The following is a 21,777-nucleotide window of genomic DNA, read 5'->3' as shown; positions in this document are numbered from 1 at the left end:
TCGCGAGCACGTGAGCAGAGAGGACGTCACTTCCGGTGCTTCCAGCACACCAGGCACACAGCGGGAAGAGCACTCTGGAGGGACACAACAGAACCGACCCAGGCTCCGATCATCTCGCCGAACTACGTCGACTGCAAAAAGAAAAGACGTTCTCACCCCTCCAGAAGCTAACAAGCCAGGCAAGTTACGTCATAAAGATGAGCAAAAGAGACAGAAAGACATTGGTTAGTACTTGTGATTGACATTATTAGCAATGGTACGTTTTCTCAGCATTAATGTCAGAGGTCTACGGAAAAGATCCGTCCGACGAACTGTTTTTCAATATTTGAAAACAAAACAAATTGATATTGTTTGCTTGCAGGAAACATATATAACTAATGATGACAAAGATTCATGGTCAAAAGAGTGGGGAGGGAAGCTTTACGCTCATCCTTGCACCTCATATAGTAAAGGACAAATTATATTGATTGCTAAGAATTTTGACTGTAATAATGTAGAATTTGTAGATCTTTCTGATCGCACAATCGGTGTGAAATTTATACACCATGGTGAGAAATTTGTTTGTTTCAATGTTTATGCTCCAAATAATGTAGTGAGTAAGAAACTGTTCTATACACAGCTTCTAACTCAACTGCTAGAACATTATTGTGAAGGTGAATATTTTATGTTAGCTGGTGATTTCAATACAGTACTTAACCTTGATCTTGATAATGTAGCGGGGAAAGAGCATGACAAAGTAGAGGTGAAATGTTTTAATAATATGGTAGACAGTCTTGCACTACTTGACATCTGGAGAGTTCTCCATAGTGAAGACAAAGATTACACATGGTCAAAGAGAAACCCCTTTATAGCCAGGAGACTAGATTATCTCCTGATTAATGACTTCATGTTTGATAAAACTACTGCATGTGAAATCATCTCTTTCCCCTGCAGTGATCATAGAGCTGTTGTCTTCGATATGTCTGTAACACAGTTTGACAAAGGACCTTCTTATTGGAAATTCAACAATTCCTTTCTAACAGATAAGATTTTTGTTGATCGTGTTAATGAAATCATAGAAAACATTGAAGAAGGCCTTAGTGACTCTGTGATCGAAGATAAACAGTTGATATGGGACATATGTAAGAGTAAGATAAAAAGCTTTTCAATAAGTTATGGGAAACAAACGGCTCATGAAAAACGATCCAAACACAACATGATTGAAAAAAATTTAAACGGCTGGAAAAACAATTAGCTTCCGATCCAAAGAATCCAACTTTACAGCAACAGGTGCACAATACAAAGGCTGAGTTATGAAGCGTTTGCCCTTCACGAGGCACAAGGTGCACAAATCCGCTCAAAAGTTAAATGGATTGAGGAAGGAGAAAAAACCACAGCCTACTTTCTTCGACTTGAGAAGGCACGTGCCACACATAATGTAATTACAAGCCTCAAAGCACCTGACGGTTCCATAACAACAGATCAAGACAAATTATTGGAACAACAAGTTGATTACTATAGAAAATTGTACAGTAAAAACAACGAGTTCGATAAAGAAAACTTTGATGACTTCATTGCAGATGTGAATTTTCCTACGCTGTCTGAAATGCAAAGCAAATCGTGTGAAGGGTTGTTTAATATGACGGAATGTGCATCTGCTTTACATAACATGACTAATTGCAGTCCCGGCCTAGATGGCCTCACAACTGACTTTTATAAAGTCTTTTGGAGCAGAATAAGATATATGGTTTTGAACTCACTAAATGAGGGTTATACGAAGAACCAACTTTCTTCCACTCAACGTAAAGGGGTTATATCCTTACTCTTTAAGGGGGGTGAACATCAAGAATTAAGTAGAGACCAGCTTTCTAACTGGCGACCTATTTCAATAACAAACACCGATTATAAAATAGGTGCGAAGATATTAGCAAATAGATTGCAGAACATTATTTCTCACATTGTTGGACCAGACCAAGTTGGATATATCAAAGGACGTAGCATTTTGAATAATATACGTGCTATAGACGACATAATTTGCTTTACTAAAGAATCTAATGTTCCAGGTGCCATTCTTTTCCTAGATTACAGTAAAGCTTTTGATACTATTTCCAAAGATTTCATTATAAAAGTGCTTGAAAATTTCAATTTCGGTGCAGATTTTGTGCATTGGGTGAAGGTATACACTAATAATGCCCGTAGTTGTATCAATCATTGTGGTCATATCTCTGAATGGTTTGACCTGGGAAGAGGAGTACGTCAAGGATGTCCCTTGTCCTCTCTTCTATTTGTTCTAGCTACAGAGCTTTTTGCTCTTAAAGTCCGACAGTCTTCTGAAATCAAAGGTATTACATTACCTGGCCTTAGTGACTCCAAGGTTGAATCTCGAATTTTTCAATATGCAGATGATACAGAACTTATACTTGGTGACAAAAGTTCAATTGAAAGAAGTTTAGATATTATTAGAAGATTCTCAGTTTTTTCGGGACTAGTTTTGAATAAAGAAAAAACAGTAGCCATGTGGCTAGGCCCATGGAGACACTGCTCTGAGCAAGCTAGTGGGCTGAAATGGTGCACCACAGCAAAATGCTTGGGAATTGTTTTTTCATCTGCATGTTGTGCCTCTGAAATAGATGTAAACTGGAGTAAGAAATACTGTAAGATGAAAAATATTTTATCATCTTGGGCTCCACGCAACCTTAGTCTTATAGGAAAAATAACAGTGCTCAAAAACCTTGTAGCTTCACAACTTCCTTACAGTTTTGGTGCACTTATTCCACCGGATAGTTTCTTGAAGGATGTTAATTTGATGTTCTACAGATTTATTTGGAAAAGAGATAGGGTAAAGCGTAATGTTATGGTTCAAGACTATTCAAAAGGAGGACTGAAAATGATTGATATAAGAATAATGCACAAATGCTGCCTACTACGATCGATACAAAAATTGCTATCTAGTAGTGAAACTCCTACTCCTACATGGAAGAAGATACAGCTGTATTACTTCAATAAGTTTGGTCCTGATCTATGTATTTTGAAACATAACTGTACTGCAGTCCAGGTGTCATCTAATGTTTCACTGGCACCCTTACCTCTTTATTACCGTAAATTGATACTTACGTGGTATGAAACGAAACCTGTTCAGAATGTCAACGATATTGATCAAGTAAATTGGCAATTGTTATGGAATAATGTTTGTATAAGTTACAAGGGCAACATGCTGTACTTTGACAAATGGATTCGCCGACACATTCTGTACGTCAATGATATTGTAGATGATCAGGGTAAATTCATATCGTTTGATGATGTAAAAGCTATTGTTGGTAATAATGCACATGTATTACTACAGTATAACGCTCTTATGAACTCAGTTCCCAAACAGTGGAAAGGTGTTTCTCGTTTAGACAATGAAAAAGCTCCCAGTATCAAACTTTGTGGTAAAGATATCCGCTCACAAGACTCTACCTTCTTCAAGAATATTTGTATTATGCAATACCAATCCGTTCCAGTCTCACAAAATTTCTGGGAGAAACGATTTCCTTTGTACGATTTTCACTCCATTTCTTGGAATGTACTGTGGAAATCTCCTTTCTTGGCCACTAAAGAACCCAAACTTATAAGCATGCAATGGAAGATATTGCATAACATATATCCAACAAGAATATTACTGTATAAGATGAGAATTGTAGAAAATAATAAGTGTAGTTTTTGCGATAATATAGATTATATAGAGCACTTTTTCTTTGATTGTAAAACTGTCAAACCATTATGGGATTATGTAGAAAGTTTATTTAGTCATTCTTTATCACTTAATGTACATCACATAATTTTTGGATATAACTTACATATGTTGAACAAGTCTCGCTACATCAATCAACTGTTGTTAGTTGCAAAATTATCTATTGTGAAATTTAAGTTTACATTGTCAGCCTCGAACTCATTATATCTAGATCCGCAAACCCTCTTGAAAGTCTTCAAATCAGAATGTTCTGTCAGAAACTTGATATAAGCCACACATTGTAAAATATTCTAAGACATTTAATAAAGTGCCGTGACAAGCACGGAATCAGAATTTAAAAAAAAAAAAAAAAAAATAGAAAGTAACATTGCAGACGAATAATGATATTTGCGTTTGAACTAAAGAAAAATAACTTTTAAGAAGTTACACTTTTGCAGGACCAACAAATTTTTAAACACGTTTCTTGAAAACATGAATCAGATGAAGGGCACAATATTAACATTACTGCATAAACGAAGCAGTATTTTGTAATCAATCGATGTAGTTCATCTTCTTTCTTTCGATTTCCTTTACAAAAAAAACTGTTCATACGAGGCGACCGGGAGCAAGCAGGTCGCAAATTTAATGTACTGTGTCTTACGAACCACCTGTGATGTATATGTTATGCTCTTTCACCTAATTTCACCTCCACTGTCCTTAAAAGTCATTGCTACCCGATCATTTTTATGAATGAAATGAATCATATATAGAAAAGTCCTCTAAAGCAAAGTCGAACTGTAATTTCCAAAACAGAAATTGGACTTACCCCCGGTTTTTTTTTAAAACTTACTCCAGTTTTTTTTCAAATGTTACACGCAGTTAAACTTTGTTTCAGAATGATTCTGGTGCTGAACTGGATAGGGTCACATTGCTTTCAAGAAGAAGCTGTATATCTCCATCTGGCGTTTTAACGTATGGCCAGATATGTCAGCAACTCACAACTTCAGTCAATACCTACATACACGCTCCTTATGATCCCGGTCGATGTCCTTAGATTACTTTCCGCTGGACGTATGTCATTTTTATGATCGATAATGAAAGGAAGCAGAAATCTGACACCGAACGTGGAAAGGTTCCTTATTTCAAGCATTGTCTGAACTACATCATATCATGGTATGGATTATATATCACCCAGCAATGACCGAGTTCAGCCAATACATGCTTTTTATGATCACTGTCCTTGAATCTGTTTCAACAAGGACATCAGCCATTCTTTTGGTCGATAATGAAAGCTGAAGAATGACATTATATGAACCCGACCTTCGAGAGGTCACCTTACTTACATGTAGAAGTATATGCTACTACTGCTGCTACTGCTTCTTCTTCTACTGCTACATGTACAGCTACTGCTACTACTACTACTGCTACTGCTACTACAGCTACTGCTACTACTACTACTGCTACTACTGCCACTACTTCTACTTGACTACTACTACTGCTACTACTGCTACTACTTTCAGACATTTTGTTGCATATTAGGTCAGGGTACTGCGCACAAATACAGTTCAACATAGAAAAACAGCCAAAGGTACTTCCTTCCGCTCCTCTGACTTCGAGCCAACTTATGCAACCTTTCTGAAAACTTCAAGACCCTCAAAAACACACAATAAGTGACTACAGTACAATACCTCCGTTACACAGAGGTAAATATTCAGAAAACATTTTGAAATTTCAGAGAGCAGTTCAAACTTCAAGATTGCTCATTTCGGGGGTTGGTATCGACCGCATGTCGTCAGCGTCTTCGTTCGTTTTCTCCGGTTTTCGCAGTCTCTGTGTACCGCTTCGACGCCATTCCTCACTATTGTGCGCCATCCGATCCTGTAGTTCGTCAGATTCTCCAGCTACTGACAGCTGATACCCGCTAGGCCCCGACGACGTTTTACCATGTTCCTAAAACGCACAAATGTTATATTACTCGAAGTCATGACAAGACTCGTCATCCATAGGTCATTTCCTGCACAGGCGTCCTGCATTTCCCTGTACTTGAATTCCCCTTCAATGGGTTATATGAGTCTCATAAATCGATGGTAAGTGTAAAATTGATAAGATCTCATCTTTTGGCACCGAACTTGGGAAACTCACCTCATCCAAAAACACCACTTGCATAGTCTAGTCATGACTCACTAACTTAAACTAATACCTATGTAAGTCTCCATTTCTGTCCATTTCCCTTGAATTCGTTTCCACTTGGTCGTACTTCAGCAATCTAGATGATAAAGGCAGAAATACCATCTGATGGTAATGAACTATAAGAAAGATCGCATATGCGCTACTGTAAAGTAGAGTCTCCTTTACTAAATGTGCAGGTATATTGCCCTGCATGTCAGTCGTTGCCAAGTTTTCCCAGTACCTGTCCAGGGTTCTGATTATGTTGCTGTGTTGGACGAGACTTTTAAAATGCACAACGGTACTGCGACTGCGAGTATGTACCTTGCATTTCAAACTACGGATCCTGACAACTACTCGATGCAAACGCCAAATGATCTCCGATTGCAAGAATACAGTGTGCAACGACATCATAACCCAAATAAGGTCACAATAAATAATTGATCTGATCCGATATTCCAAAGACTGATGACAATCGTATTTTAGCATGCATCCAATCAATTGTTTGGAGCGGTTTCAAACTGTCAAACTGTTTCCAGTGGTTAAGAAAATCTGTTTGGAAGACATGGTCATACCTTCAAGTACCGAGTTATCAACACAGAATTGAGGTGTTCAAAACTTCGTTTTTCCGAGAACTATCGTAGAGTGGAAGTCATTGCCACCAAGTACTATAGGAGCACTCACAAGATAGCTATAAAGAACGCTCACAGCTAGATGTGACAGGTCGTTTGATGTGGTGTAATGTAACCAGCTGCTGTGGCGCGGCGTGCCTGCGAAGCTGGTGTGTTACCTAGAAGGTCGGATATACCGGCTATATAGATTCAAATGCAAAACTGTGCAGGATGCTTCATAATACTCAGAATTTGCATTCCAAGTGAACTTAGTATATATATAGTGCCATCACGTTATGGCCCTCTCCTGCACCAGGTCGACCATCGGCTTAACATCAGGCACTCGGGCGAGAGTCTAATGGATTGTGATGTCACACGGGGCATTGTAAAATGGAAACATATTCTCAGTCCATTTCAGCCGACTGAAACTACTTCATACAGTTTCCTACAAAATTCGAATAGCTCTTTCAGACGGTCAATACATTAAGCAGTAGACGATGGCCGAAAGGTGGATCCTAAGAACTGAGGCGCATTTCGTTATCATGCAGACCATGCCGACTCCAACGGCTGCCAGGGGATTCGCACTCACTACATCGCTCAGACTCTTGTAGTGCCTTGGAATTCCTACAATTCCTACTATTAAATGTATCACAGGCACCGAAGCAAATCAGGTTTCTGTCTGTATTTCAAATAATGCATTGCCGTCATTATAATTACATATAGACCACGATTGTCAATTGCTTGCAAGTCTCAGAAAAAAAAACTTTCATGTTTGTTAAAAAGATACCTCTTTGTTCGTTGCGATATTACCCGCTTTAGACAATCTGATGGACGTCATGAAGCATTCATAATCATTAAAACCCGCTGGAACATCAAGATTTAGGCCACGATAACATGTATGTGCACATAGATCTAAATAGAATCGTGTGGCGATCTAGTCAAGTACGATCGATCTTCTGTACAATAAATGCAGAGAGGCATTTTACAGGTCTTTGACTTTTACGGGTCATTGCCACTGCGGGTACTCTTGAAGGCCGGTATCGTCCGCTTTGTTCGTTTGTTTATTCATTTGCACAACAAAAAAAGTACATAATACATAACATGATAAACAATAGATAAAACAGGTGCAGGAGGAGGGAAAAGCGTACATGTATATAGCTTATGCTAGGTTCTCCTCCTTATGCTAATCAAAATTGATTTTAATCTATAACTGATAAAGTAAAATTATGGTACATAGAATGTACACAGTAGAAGAAATTCCTTACTTGCTCGATATTTCCCATCATCAGTGATTCCTGAAGGTGCCTTCGCGTTTCTTCTTCAACATTACAAACAAATGATCAGGCAAAAGACTTGGTGAAACGAGTACACATTTGTCATGCGCATCACCCACTGAGCGTCCCGTCTAACATGATGAATGCGAGCGGCAGGAAGTACTATCAGATCAGTTAACGGCATACGTCTCCGAAAGACACCGTCTCACCAAAAGACGATGGAAGAAGGATGAGGAATCCTAACAGGATAAAACCTATAATATTGCAGAGACATTACTTCGTCAACATACTACATGCCCACATTCAAATCATGCTTATTCCAACGACAGTCTTAGAGTCCATTCCAAGACACCGCGAGGGTTGTTATTGTCATAATTTAGAACTATTTTCAAGTTATTGTTATTATTTGTGTAAGAGATTTGATACTTTTGAAATATTTTGAATGTGATTTCAACTTTATAAAGATTTCTTAAGTTTTCTACAACTTAAGAAATATTCATGATGTAGAATATGATATTTACAATGGTTTCTAAATAATGGTAACATCATTCTATCATTATTTACAATTATTTACAAGTTCTTACCATTTTCTACCATTATTAACATCTCTATAAATAGGTCAGAGGGCTGGGAAGAAAGTAATTCACACATCATTACGAAGTTTAGGGAAGAATGCTTTCCACAAAGGACCGAGCAGTGTCCTGCAGTGAAGTCTGAAGATGTACAAAGGCAGACAGAAGGGGCGGATTAGCACCTACATTTATGGGGGCAATCACCATTCTACTCATTTTCTACCATTTTCTACCATTTTCTGTTAATATTTCTAAAAGTTAAATAATCACATAGATGTTTAGAAATTATTACAAATAAAGAGGTTTTTGTGCAGTTACTTTCGAAATATTTCTAAATCATCTAAATAAATTCAAATAAATTCATATTTTTGTATTTGATCTTTTAGAAAAATTTAGAACTATTGTCAGTCAGATATTCTTTTATTAGAAATTTTTCAAAATGATTACAAATATTATTATAAAACCCTCGCGGTGACTCGGAATGGACTCTACCATTTCGAACATTTTCGAATATCAAATATAAAAGGTGCAGTATGTTCCAAATAATGGCTTTAAAACTGTCAAAAAGGAAAGAAATACACGAACCTAATCTAAAGATCGCTTAAAACAATGTTCTTAAGAAATCGCTTGGCGCCCTGAAAATTGTACTTCATTGAAGGAGAAAGGCAGTAGAAGTAAAAAGCTTTGTGGTTCTGTTTTCGGTCTGTTGGGGTTTCTGTCTGGCAGAATATCAGCATGTAAAAGGCTTACCAGTCAATGAGTCAGCTTTGTACGTGCGAGATCGTGCGTGCAAAAAAGGTACGCTTAGAATCCTGCGGTCAACTTCAACAGTGGTGGCGCTGGTGTCTAGTTGCTAGTGTCTGGTCAAATTCGTAGTAATTTCGTCGCATATCGCCCAAAATGGTATTCCTGTGATAGCCGTGCATGCGTCGTACAAAAGACAGCTGAATTGATGCCATAAAGATTGTCTTAGATCCCTGTCGGCAGTTGGGTCTATCTCATCGTAAAAATCGTACGACGACCTAAGACGAATATGACCACGCCGGTACAGCGCAAATATGAAACAAGAGCGAAGAAAATAACTTAGCATTTTAAGGCAGAGTACTAGTAGCTCTTTCGTCGCCATCCCAACGGTATATGTAATCAAAGTCTCAAGCATGCGTTGCTCGGACTGACGATATCTGAATGCAACAAGTTCGGACATTAAAATATCTAGCAGAAAGTAGAATAAGCTGACTTACGTTGGCTGTTGTTTTGGTCCAGCGCTGATATGTACACATCTGCGCCCTTCGCCATTTCTTCCGCTAGATCTCTGCTCTCAATTCTCGCGGGCACGTGCTGACGTCAAACCAACAACGTGCGAAAGTGGCCGTCTTTATCAGTGCATTAGTCAGTCACGTCAGCAAATCGGAACCAGTCGCCAAACACCCTAGAGACTAGAGAGAACTGTTTTCACACTTCATAGCGATAACTATGACGTGACTCGAGAAGAAGAAGCGATACTAGAGACAATATAAGCATAAAAATACTAATAAGATAAAAGAAAGAGGTTCCGCACGCCACTCGGCCGTCATATTGAAGATCTTGGCTCCAAAATCTCCCTTCTGAGTGGCAGTAGACACTCTATTTATATTGTTCGAGACGTCGCGTGTTGCATGCCGGGATTAATCAGAAGGACGTCTCTCCGTGGGGCTATCCGGCGGTGTTCTCACTTGTTGCGCCCGTAACGCCGATAACAGGCTCCCGATTACTCCTGACGAAGATAAATTACTACTGACACGTAACGGACTTATCTTGGAGAACCACTTGTTTCCTGAAAAATCCCAATATAGCATTTTTAATTTCCTTATTTATCGGGTCGTGTCCATCGTAGCACTTAGCGAAGTCTATCCGGATTTTACAAAGAGTTGCACTTATTAAAGAGTACCAAAAAGAATTGCTTTTAGTTGCGTGACGGAATATCGAGCTTAAGTTACTGGACAAACGTCTATCCTATGTACGATACAGGATTTCCTTCCACTTACCCAGATTATTTCTATATGTTGTTGATTGTACAAATGGTACTTAAATGCAAGGAACGTTATTTATATGACATTAATTCAAAACTTTATTATCCTGCATTTTATGTATCATTTATTGAAAGCCTACTGACTGACAGTAGTATTGAAAGCATGACGTATATAAGATATCCAATTCACTTCATGTTTAACGATGGCTCAACAAATCTTAATTAAACAAGTAAAAAGTTTGAGCTCTGTGTGTTTTGTTACCTTTTCAGCAATACTTACATGTTGAATGATATTCCAATTATGAAAGCAGGGTTACATGAATCCAATTCAGGTCGCAGCGAGGTCGCAGCGCGATCGCTGTCTAGTGGATTTGGGGCCTGACAAAGCATACATGAATATTCCGATTGACAGGAAACGCTGAATGTCCTCATATGACTTGCAATTATGATTCATGTCATACTTTCCCTCTTTATTTTAACGTATAGAAATATCTTGGGATTTTCCTGGCGTCACCGACCAGACAACGTCACGCGTTTAAGTGCTTTCACGCGTTTTATAAGCGACTTCTCTTATCACCCCGACGTGAGGCATGGCTCCTCGGTGCAAGGACGCAGTATTCATTCAGCACGCGGTTTAGACAGGGGAGTATACCCATAGATGATTAATAGGGATCAAGCGCACTGCAGATTTAATGAGATCGGGGTCAAGGTAGGTCTTACACAAGGGTACAACAAAATGGGCTGCCATCATGTGGCAGCGTAATTCTAGAGCAATGATAGTCGTGTGGGACTTGAATGGGACACTGATGGCCGGGTGAGGCTATTATTTAACAAGTGATTTTCATGAAGAGACCCTTGTAGAGTTCCACCCACGTGCACTGCTTGGCTACTATATATTCTATTTATGTTTGGGACACAACGAACAGCAGCTTGAGGCCATAATTTCAGGACCAGGTTAAATCAAAAACCTAATCCTGGATACACATTTTTCTCGATGACAAAGATCCTCCCAACATTTTTATGGTAACCACTAAATTCAGCAAATCATACCACAAGTATCTAGGCTCGGACGGGAGGATATCACCTTGGTGTGTAGTTCTGTGCCAATCACAACATATTAAGGATGTATCGCGTAACTTGTACCAAAAACTCAAGCCAGTATATAATGATGTTGTAAAGTTTAGTTGAAACTTGAAAGTAACTAATTTCATCCACAACGTGACGATTCTCAAAACGAAACATCAGCACAAAGATTTAATCATCATAAACCTCTCAGGTACTTTATTTTGCGTAAATCATTGGAGAAAACCAACGATGTACCGCGTGCCTTGTGCTACTAAAATCAATTCAATATCTTTCGAGCGTATGCAAGTGAAGTCCTCGTGCGTAAAATAATTCAAGGGACGTGTTATGTTTATTTTAAACCAATTTAACCCCAAAAAGTAACGTTTGTAAAAACGATACAGCCCTAATGTTCAACAACCCTAAACCTCATTACAGGTTCTACCTATATATTTTATTTCATTTTATTTAGATTAATCAAGAAAGATGATTGTACCGCGTGCCATGTGCCATACAACTCGAGTCAGTATCTATCGAGTGTATATGAAGTCCTGGTGCGTAAAATAGTTCAGGGGACAATCTCTTCAGCTGCATCCCTACAGGTCCCAAGGCCAGCCTGTGTGAAGGCGTCGTGTGGTGACGTTATTCCTGGAAGAGGATGCCCCCGGGGTATGAGGGTACCATATTTAGCGTCATAGGGAGGAAATCTTAAATAACCAGGAAATGGAGTAAGATTCGGGGGGAAACCAATCTAGATTGAAGTGATGTCACATGTGAGGGTAGTTTGTGAGACACTCAACTTTTGGAACGCTTAAATTTGTTTTTATATTGTATATCCGGTTAACCGCCTCAAGGCGTAATACACCAGGTTTGTTTGTAAAGTATTGTAGAGACATGCTCATTATATAGTTTTAAACAAGCTTACAGCTAGATATTGAAAGGTTCGGTGTTACAGGTTGTTCAGTGTAATGTAACCAGCTGCTGCCGCGCCGAGTGCCTGTGAAGCTGGTGTGAAGGGCGGTTTTACCGGCTGCACACTCAGATACAGATACTGGACAACATTGGAGCCACGCTGATACCACAATAAAGCATTCACAACCATGCAGTCATTGACCGTCTGTACCAGTCATCCGTTAATACCACTTCTTATTCATTAAATCTAAATACTGTATTTCACACCTGGCTCTTGTTCTTTATCAGAATGTGCACTAGACAGGACGCACGCCGTCACGGTAGGATGCTCACCGAGGCGTGACGGCCGCCAGACGTCAGTAGCCTCACTACGCGTGCCCAGACTACAGCCCGGTCTCACGGCTAGGCTGATTCTAATCACACTTCCTGCTGAAGAGAATAACAGGCTGTGCAAATGGCATATCGATTTACTATTCGCAGCCGTTACAAGCGGTGAGTATTGGTAGTTAGTATCTTAAGCCGTGCGAATTGAGAGGTAGTTGGTATCGGGATATTCTATTTGCGTAAGACTTGCCTTTACCGCTTTGAACCAGAGCAAGTATTAAGGGCACTATCTTTCACACTTTTTACACCTTGAGACTCTATCAGGTACCGCCAGGCCTTTTTAAAGAAAGTTTACTGTTTCCCATATCAGACGATCAGTCAGGCTAAATGTGTTACACTAATGAGCTTTCCATGGTGCTGAAACTGCGGTGGTTGTAAAGCCCCATTCCGCTGGATGGCGATTACGCTGCGACCTCACTACGACCTAAATTGGATTTGTCAAACCTGTGATTTCATAATTGCAATATCACGCAAAATGAGAATGGAAAGACAAAACAAGACAAGAAAGCGTAGAAAGATTTGATTTCATCAATGGAATTTGTTTGAACTCTCAGTCAAATCTTATGCCGCAGCAAGGTCGCCGCCCAAGTATAATGGAGGTAGAAATGAGCGCGTATAAATCGAATAGATGAAGAGGGATCTTTTGAAATGACCTATTCAGTGGCGTGCAAGCACTCCGCTAAAAGTTGATGATGTTGTAAATTTCCATCGACTCTTCCAAAACCCGTGAATGCCACAAATCCCTTTAAACAAAGCTTTAAGTGTTTCTGGTCGACACAATGATGTGAAAGCAAAAACGCTCCCATTGATGTGTAGTCGTTCCAACAGGTTTTACAATGAGTTAAGTCGGTTCGTTTGTTCAGACCCTTCTAGTACCTAGTGCTACAGCAAGTTTCGTTGCTGTTTCAGTAGCAGGGTATATTTTTTACAGGGAGGGGCTTCCAGCCATGATTACTAGCAGTAGGGCCCTTATACGAAATTTTCGTGAACGTTCTAAACCACACTTTACTTCATTTTCTACATCATTATTGTTACAAAATGTACATATTCTGTTTTTTAGGAGTCTGGTTGTATCTACCAACTTCAATTTACAGTTGAAGTTGCAGTTACTGCAGAGGAAAATCCACGGTCAATACGGGATTAGGCGTACTTCCTGCACTAGTCATTTAGAAAGTTACGGTTGTAATAGCATCAATCTCGTACCGTTTCCTCTCTAGAAAAGGATCTACGCGAGAATATTTACGACAGGAAGCAAGGGTAGAGACTTACGCGTATACGGAACGGTAAGCCTTCCCGGCATTGCAAAGATGTTTCCGGTTAGACAAATGGCTAAGCCATTTCTTGGAAAGTGTACTATATCGTCTTGTAACTAGCCGGAAGCACTGTTACTGAAAGGAAGTCGTTTAACCGTGTAAAATTATAAACTTAGAGACTGCGTTGTCGATTGCCTCTCGGAGTGATTCCGACAGGTTTTATGAGTGGTTCGTTAAAGGGTTTCTGCATCTATGTACAATCTTGTTAAACAGCATGCCCTCTCGTATTTTTCTGTACTTTTGATTAATGTACAGAATATCAGCAATCACGGTGTGAACTAATCCCGAAGCTTTAGTCAATCCCGGCCAGTAATAAGACAAAAGAAACAATAAGAAAACAAAACGGTAACTTAAAAGAAAACAGCCGGAGGGAGTCTGCAAGGGAGGCTTGTTGCAAACATGTTATCAGCAACAGATCGGGTTAATACCTGTATGCCAGAATGTTAGTAGTGTACCTTGAAGCAGGCTTTGTGAGCACTCACCTAAATGACGTCTTTTTTTGGAAAAACGTTAAGAATACATTTACTTTAGTGCAGTGCGGGGGCATATCAGCTCTCAGGCTGATTGATCCTCCTTCCCGAGAGCTTATGGCCATTCACCTTTAACTCGAGAGAAGCATTACTTCGACGTATGGCGTCACGTTGGCGCAGTGGTAGGGTGTTTGGATCAGAACCTAGAGGTCCTGGGTTAAAATCCGGGGTTCCCTGATTTGTCTCGATGACGTTATGCACTTGACACGACTTTCTTCACTACACATTTAGCTTCGTTTAGGACGTAAAATAGTGGCCCGGTGTTTGAGGAGAGTCACACCTTGAGCACGTAAAAGGGCCCACCACGCTTATCGAAAAGAGCATGGGTCCTGTGAGTGAATCTGATAAGTCTGTCCAGATATGCAGCTTATACTGTTCACTACGTTTCAGGTGTGTTACGCCGTGAGGCGGTTTACCGAGTATTCAATACAAAAAATTCCTAGTTACCAATAGGAGCTCAGATGATCAGGATTCGTAATCACTACATGTATAAAAACCCATCCAATAGAAGCTCATACTTCCCTTCCACTATAGAAACCAGCCATCACACTTCCAACACTATGTTAACAGACAGTTCTCGGTCCGACAGTCCACCCTTAACCCTATGAAGGCTATCTTTCCATTGGTGATCAATAACCCTTGCATTGGTCATTGAGAACCTTAAAGGCAACATTTTTCTGGCCCAACTTTTTTTCGCACGATCGCATCAATTGTGCAGTGACCGGGAGATGTCATTTATATAATCAAACCATCTGTCTGGCCTTATGTGATAACAAAACGAATTAGTCAGCACATCCCCCCATAATACAGCTTAATTCCGGCCATATTATAACAAGGCACTGAAGTGGGTATCTCACTGGACTGCGTTCTGTTTATGAAATATACGAATCGCCCACCTATCCCATTTTTCGAATTGTGAATTTTCTTAACCATTTAAAAAGATTCACAATTAAGGCGACAAATTCTGCCATCTTGTGAATTTTGCGCAGTTTGGCATAGTCTAGAGACATACCCTTTTAACTAACAATGCCTTCCCATTCCTTTAATTTCAGTGACTGATCGTGATAACAAAACAAATTAGCTTATTCCCCTATGACACAACTTGATTCCTGCTATCATCACAGGGCACTGACCTGCTCGGAAATGAATGACGGCTGGGGAATTCTCCCGACAGCCAGCCGTCAATTCCACCGGTCTTAAGACATAAAGGGCAAAGGGTTGAAATAACAGAACCTTGACATGAATAGAGCGAAAGACAGATGTACTCAAACATAGGACATGAAAGCGTTGGTCTCGCTAAGGGCACCGTCACGGGCCAGAAAGGAACGTGAGAAACTTACCAATGTAGGAGGATGGCAAAGACGTGGTATCTATCTTATACAGTGTACTATTTATTGGCGTCTAATGGCCGAGTGGCTGTGTTAGAGGCCACGAGGTCGAGGGGTCACGAGTTCCATTCCTGGCCTTCCTGGCTAGACATTGTGCCCTTGGGAAAGGCACTTAACACGACTTTCCTCACTCCACCCTGGTGTAAAATGTATACCTGACTTCGGTCGGGGAGGTAAAGGCGACAGAAGGACAGGGATGGGCCTTCCAATACCGTGCTATAGATACTGTGGACCAATAATGTTAACAACCCACTACCCTCTTCGGCCTCAAATAGGCTATAAGACTATCAACTTTGTTATTGCAGTACAGAGGCAACTGGATTTCATACATGCGTATGGTGATATACCTCTACCGTCTTAGCTTTGTAGCTTTCTTAATCATATCTTGTACATCAATGACTACCTTATATACTTGAAGCTTTATTTCAGCTCGCTACATAACAATAGATTTCAACAACATAAAAACAGATGCAGCCACTTCTCTTGAAAGCATTCTGACAGTTTGTGGTAACGTTTATGTGACGATTATGTGGTAGTTCTGAGAAATTGAGCCTCTGTGGTTACGAGACGAATCTTTTCGGGTTTTTAAGATTACACATCAGTAGCCTTAATTCTTCTCTGTACAGATTAATATCATGGCTAGACAACTTTATAGGCGAGTTTTTGCTTTATGTGATAGTTCTACGAAATTGAGCCCCTGAGGTTTGCAAGGAGAAGCTCTTCTTAAAGAGTATGCTCTGCTGTTCTTTCAGATTACACATCAGTAGCCTTCATTTTTCCATGTACAGAGTTATAACATGGCCAGACGACTTCATACACAAGATTTTCTTTGATGTGGTAGTTCTGAAGACCGAAGCCGCTGTGAGTTACGAGGAGAATCTCTTCTTAAGGAATATGATCTTCTGGTTTTTAGGATTACACATCAGTTGCCTTAATTTTTCTTCGTACAGATTTATAACATGGGCAGCCGACTTTATACGCGAGAATTTGTTTTATGTGGTAGTTCTGCGAAACCAAGCCTTTGAGGTTTACAAGAAGAAACGCGTCTGACAGAATTTGTTCTTCTGGCCTTTAAGATAACACATCAGTTGTCTTTAATAATACGGCCAGACGACTTTATAGACGACCTTTCGTTTTATGTATAAGTTCTGAGAATCTTAGCCTCTGGGGTTTACGAGAAGATGTTCTTCATAAGAAATATGTTATTCTTGTCTCAGAGTCTTTAAGATAACACATCAGTGACCTTAATAAGACGTACCGACGACTTTATACGCGAGTATTTTTTGTTTTATGTGGTAGCTCTGAAACAAAACTGAGACATTGTGGTTTACGAGAACTTGAACTCTCTTCTTAAGGAATATGTTCTTCTGGTATTTAAGAATACACATCAGTGGCCCTAATGTTTTTTTCATTTATAACGTGAGCAGACAACTTTATAGGCGAGCATTTGCTTTATGTGATGGTTCTGAGAAACAGAGCCGCAGGAGAAGGAGACGCTCGTCTAAAGGAATCTGCTCTTTCGACCTTTAAGCTTGCACATCTGTGGGTAACCATCTGTTTTATGTGCATTTTATGGCAGTCTCTCACATTTACGACATGTACGGCGATTATGTTTGTGGCTCGTCTTCTTTCTCTAAGCTCTTCCTATCTGCGATATGGTGGAATTTACAGCCACTAACTCTTCTCTACTCTTATCTCAAGCGTCAACGTTGAGACAGGCTTCAATGTAATCTTCGAACGTCGGTTCTTTCTATAACTTAAGAAACTTGCCTCTTAAGCCAAGTCTCTTTCAGCAGAATTTATCATATCTTTGTGTGACGATTGATAGTGAACCTTTGATTGAAAGAAAAGGTCTCGAAAATGGTATTATGAATAGCGTAGAGCCTCCGTCGTTAATTTGACATTCATAAAAAGGTCTGACATAGTTTTCTGATCTTTAAAACGACCTGGCATAGGAAAATAACATTTTGAATCTGACATCTCAGTGAAAAAAGTTCAAAACAGACATTCTGTATGTCACACTATTAGAATAACAGATTTGAACGGTTGATGAAAGTATGCGCAGTTAAGACTATACTTCTTACTTCAGTTTATAGAAACGCTTGTGCTTGTTCATCTATGTCTTAATAGTTGCAATGCGATATCGAGAATACCAGTGTCCTGATGCATTTTAGTTTTACATTGTTAAAGTGAATTGTGGATCAGTTTGGACGAAATCTGAAAAAAAAATAGAATTCCTAGCTACCGACCCAGATTCACGACTCTAGTCGGAAGCACAAGTTGATTTTCCTAGACCGTACCTGGCTTGAGTGCGGGAAACTGTATTGTGATGTGTAGATCATTTTGAATACATTCTAAAGCTCATTACGTACTTAAAGATCTGAGGAGTCTACATTTATTTTCCTGTCGTCCTTGAAATTTAATGTTCTCTTTTAGCTTGATTGCAATTGGGTAGGAAGCTTTTGAAATCCCGGCAGGAAATCCTTCAGTTACTGAGTTGATTGGGCGGTATACATTTCTTGACCTCACTTCCTTGATTGTCTTTTAAATCATTCCTTCTTTCCCTGTCCTTAAAATGTCATTATTGATAATCATTTCGTTGTAAATACGTCAAAGTATCAAGCTGAACGCGGCATAACTCAATATCAGAAAGGCGTTGACCTCGATTCCAACAGACTAGAAATCAATCAGTAACGGAATTATAGTTCAGCGATTAGATTAGACAACCAGTTGGCGCAAGTTGATTCATCTTCAGTTGATTCACTAAGGACCGGATTTGCCCCCAAATTACGTCTGGTGCCCGGGGGACTGGAGGCAACAGGTAGTAGTATTTTTACCTTCGCCAAGAAGGTAATGTTTTTGGTACCTTTTAGGGCGGGGTTGTGTTTGTTTCCACCATAACATGAGAAGTGGTGGATAACGGTTAATGCCAATGAGCAGGAATAAACTTGAGCACGCACCAAAAGGAGATGATAATACTTCATCTGAACACTCATAATTTATGATAATGTTGCTACCAGTGCAGTGAACTTGGCAGCTAATACACATTGGAAACGACGTAATACATATACAACGACTTTTTTCTGGGTGTAAATGGTCGTACAACAGGCATTTTTATGGCCAGTACGCCTTCGTCGTACGTTACACCCGGGGTGAATGTACGTCGTTATCATACGGGTCTATTGTGCGACGCTCGGGGCCTATTTACACCCAGGAAAAAGGTTCCATACGTCGTTTTCGTACGCCCGGAAAGTTTTCCCTGCGTGTATCGGATCTAAAGAGGCGTGCTTGCAGTTACGCTCGGGGTGTTTGTGGATTGATAATGATAATGATTCACAACATCGTGTTTATATTCATAGAGAACTCCCGGTGCGTGCTAGATGTGCGTCTCCACCACAGAGGCAATTTCCAGAAAATGTCAAGATCGTAGCGCTGTTGTGATAAATGGAACGAACGTAAAAGGCTTGATTTTTCCCTCGACACGGGAACAACAATTCCATCAAATGTCACGAACTTGAATGTTTTTATGATTTGTTTTGATCATCAATAGGCACTCAGTCTTTACGATTCATTGTTGTAAGAGCAGAACCGATGGAAGAGAGAGAGAGACACAGAGAGAGAGAGAGAGAGAGAGAGAGAGAGTGTGTGTGTGTGTATTTGTGTGTATGTGTGTGTGTGTGTGTGTGTGTGTGTGTGTGTATGTGTGTGTGTGTGTGTGTGTGTGTGTGTGTGTATGTGTGTGTATGTGTGTGTGTGTGTGTGTGTGTGTGTATGTGTGTGTATGTGTGTGTGTGTGTGTGTTTGTGTGTATGTGTGTGTATGTGTGTGTGTGTGTGTGTGTATGTGTGTGTATGTGTGTGTGTGTGTGTGTGTGTGTTTGTGTGGATGTGTGTGGATGTGTGTGTGTTTGTTTTCCAGTCCAACACGGCACCCACTCCCGTTGGGGATCCTTGAGTACTAACGCAAAGGAAAGAGTGGGATCGCATGCATCTGCAGACCCTTATTCTTGTTGACGTGTTCACGCGGTCCCATCTTTGTCACCGCCCCATTATTCCATACATCTCTGCATAACGTGACATTTGCGGGATTTCTGTTGAACCGGCGACATATGAATGTGTTTTGTGAAACCCGAGGGGAACGACAAATGGATCTGCCAGCTCGCTGGTGAAATATTCAGGAGATGAGGGATATCTTAGAGGACTCCCCTCGTGCCCCGTTGATGGGAAACAACTATGAAAATGCCATGGCGTGTTCTCGGCAAACTGCAAAGATTGATGTAACCTTGAAAAACATTCTTATCAAGTATGGAGATTCAAATAAGTTTTTTATATAGTGTCTTTCAAACACGTCTTCGTTTGTACTTTTGTTAGAAAGAGGTACTTTTTTCGGTTTGTCTTGGTGTGTGTGCAAGTTTGTTCCCGCTGGCCCGAGTCGAAGGTTGATCCAGGTGGCGGAAACTGGAATAACTAACTGGAGACTTACTTGCAGGATGGGAAGGCTGGTTTGAGGCAGGAAATGCGCAGACTGAATTAATTCACAATAATTGATAAAACAAGAAATCCATAAACCCTTCATACACATAAACCATGGTACAAGCTTCCTGTAATACGTAAAAAGTTGGTTCCTTAATTACGATTATTCCCTAAAGTTAAAATGTAATGGTTGACTGAACAAGCTATTTCCCTACTGTTTTATGATATTGTTTTTTCAAAACACTGTGTTCCCAATAGATTCTTTGATGAGCTTTTTATCATTAGTTAATTGCCTAAGAGAGAAACGTGTAATGAAGTTTTATTTTTCTTAAGTACATCTCGCACCTTTTGGCTTAGTCCACAGAGGTTTGCTTCATATAACAATTACCAGTGTTGTGAAAACAACGCTGATGAGTACGGTGTTTGTTTGGATATTGGAATTTTCTTTTTACACAAGCAGTCTCTTCTTACCTGTAAAAATAAAACTTCAATATCCTATGTTCTTCCAACCTGATGAAATTATTTTCGGAAGGTGCTTTGTTTGCTAATTGGTACTTTATTAGATGGAGTGAGCGGTAAGTTGCGTTACGGGTTAATAGCTTTACCTGAAAGAAGTTGCCAGCTTTCCCCTAAACACGCACCGCAAAGGAATATACAGAACACCTAAAACCCATACATCTGCTTAAAGCTAGTGAAAACGTACATTTATGGAGAATGACTTAAATCTTTATTTGCAACTCGTTTTAATTCAAAAGTCTTTGTTTCGCAGTCAATCTGCCGAATTAATAGTACACAGCAATTGGCGATCCATTGGCATAACATTCGGTTGCAAACGCTTGGCAAATCCTCTTCCAGGTCTTTACAGAGCACATATCGCGTTGCCTTGTAACTACTAGTATAGCTAACAAATGAATATACAATCTATCTACCAATCACATTGTTCAGTAGATATATCACTAACTGTGAAACCGTCTGTCCTTTCAGGAACCTATTGGAAACACATCTTCACTTTACTCCGAGGAAGTAGTTATTGACACAATCATCTTTGGAATAACAGCTTTTTTGCAGTACTGACAAATGATCGTGTCAACAGTGGAAAAAATTGCAGAATTTTTTTTTTCCATCACATCCTGTCAATAGTTGACAACTTTTCACTGTCGACAGGATGAATAATCTCAGTAAATACATGCGCCGTTGACCACACAAGGTATCATTTATGACCGACAAATCTAGAAAGGTACATTCCCGACATACACATTGAAAATTCGTACATTTCTTGTGTCTTATTTTCCGTACTGGAAACATAGCCCCATACTCATACTGACCCGACTTGACCCCTGGTGACCTGAGCAGGTGCCTCCTGATTTTACGACACGCCGCAAACCGATATGCTT

The 21,777-nt window shown here is 39.9% G+C and overlaps 1 protein-coding gene across 1 annotated transcript in view; it reads right to left on the bottom strand.

Moving 5' to 3' along the window:
• The window catches only part of LOC136439527 (somatostatin receptor type 2-like), a 57,617-nt gene extending 47,715 nt beyond the window's left edge, over nt 1–9,902 (bottom strand). The window contains exon 1 of the mRNA XM_066434964.1: nt 9,556–9,902. The gene's annotated coding sequence lies outside the window, so the exon portion shown is untranslated. The remainder of the gene's footprint in view (nt 1–9,555) is intronic.
• Nucleotides 9,903–21,777: the final 11,875 nt, after the last annotated feature.

The sequence above is a fragment of the Branchiostoma lanceolatum genome, chromosome 1, assembly GCF_035083965.1.
Source record: "Branchiostoma lanceolatum isolate klBraLanc5 chromosome 1, klBraLanc5.hap2, whole genome shotgun sequence".
In the NCBI taxonomy this organism is placed as follows: Eukaryota; Metazoa; Chordata; class Leptocardii; order Amphioxiformes; family Branchiostomatidae; genus Branchiostoma; species Branchiostoma lanceolatum.
Note: the sequence above shows the minus strand (reverse complement) of the source record. Positions and strands in the feature narration are given on the sequence as shown.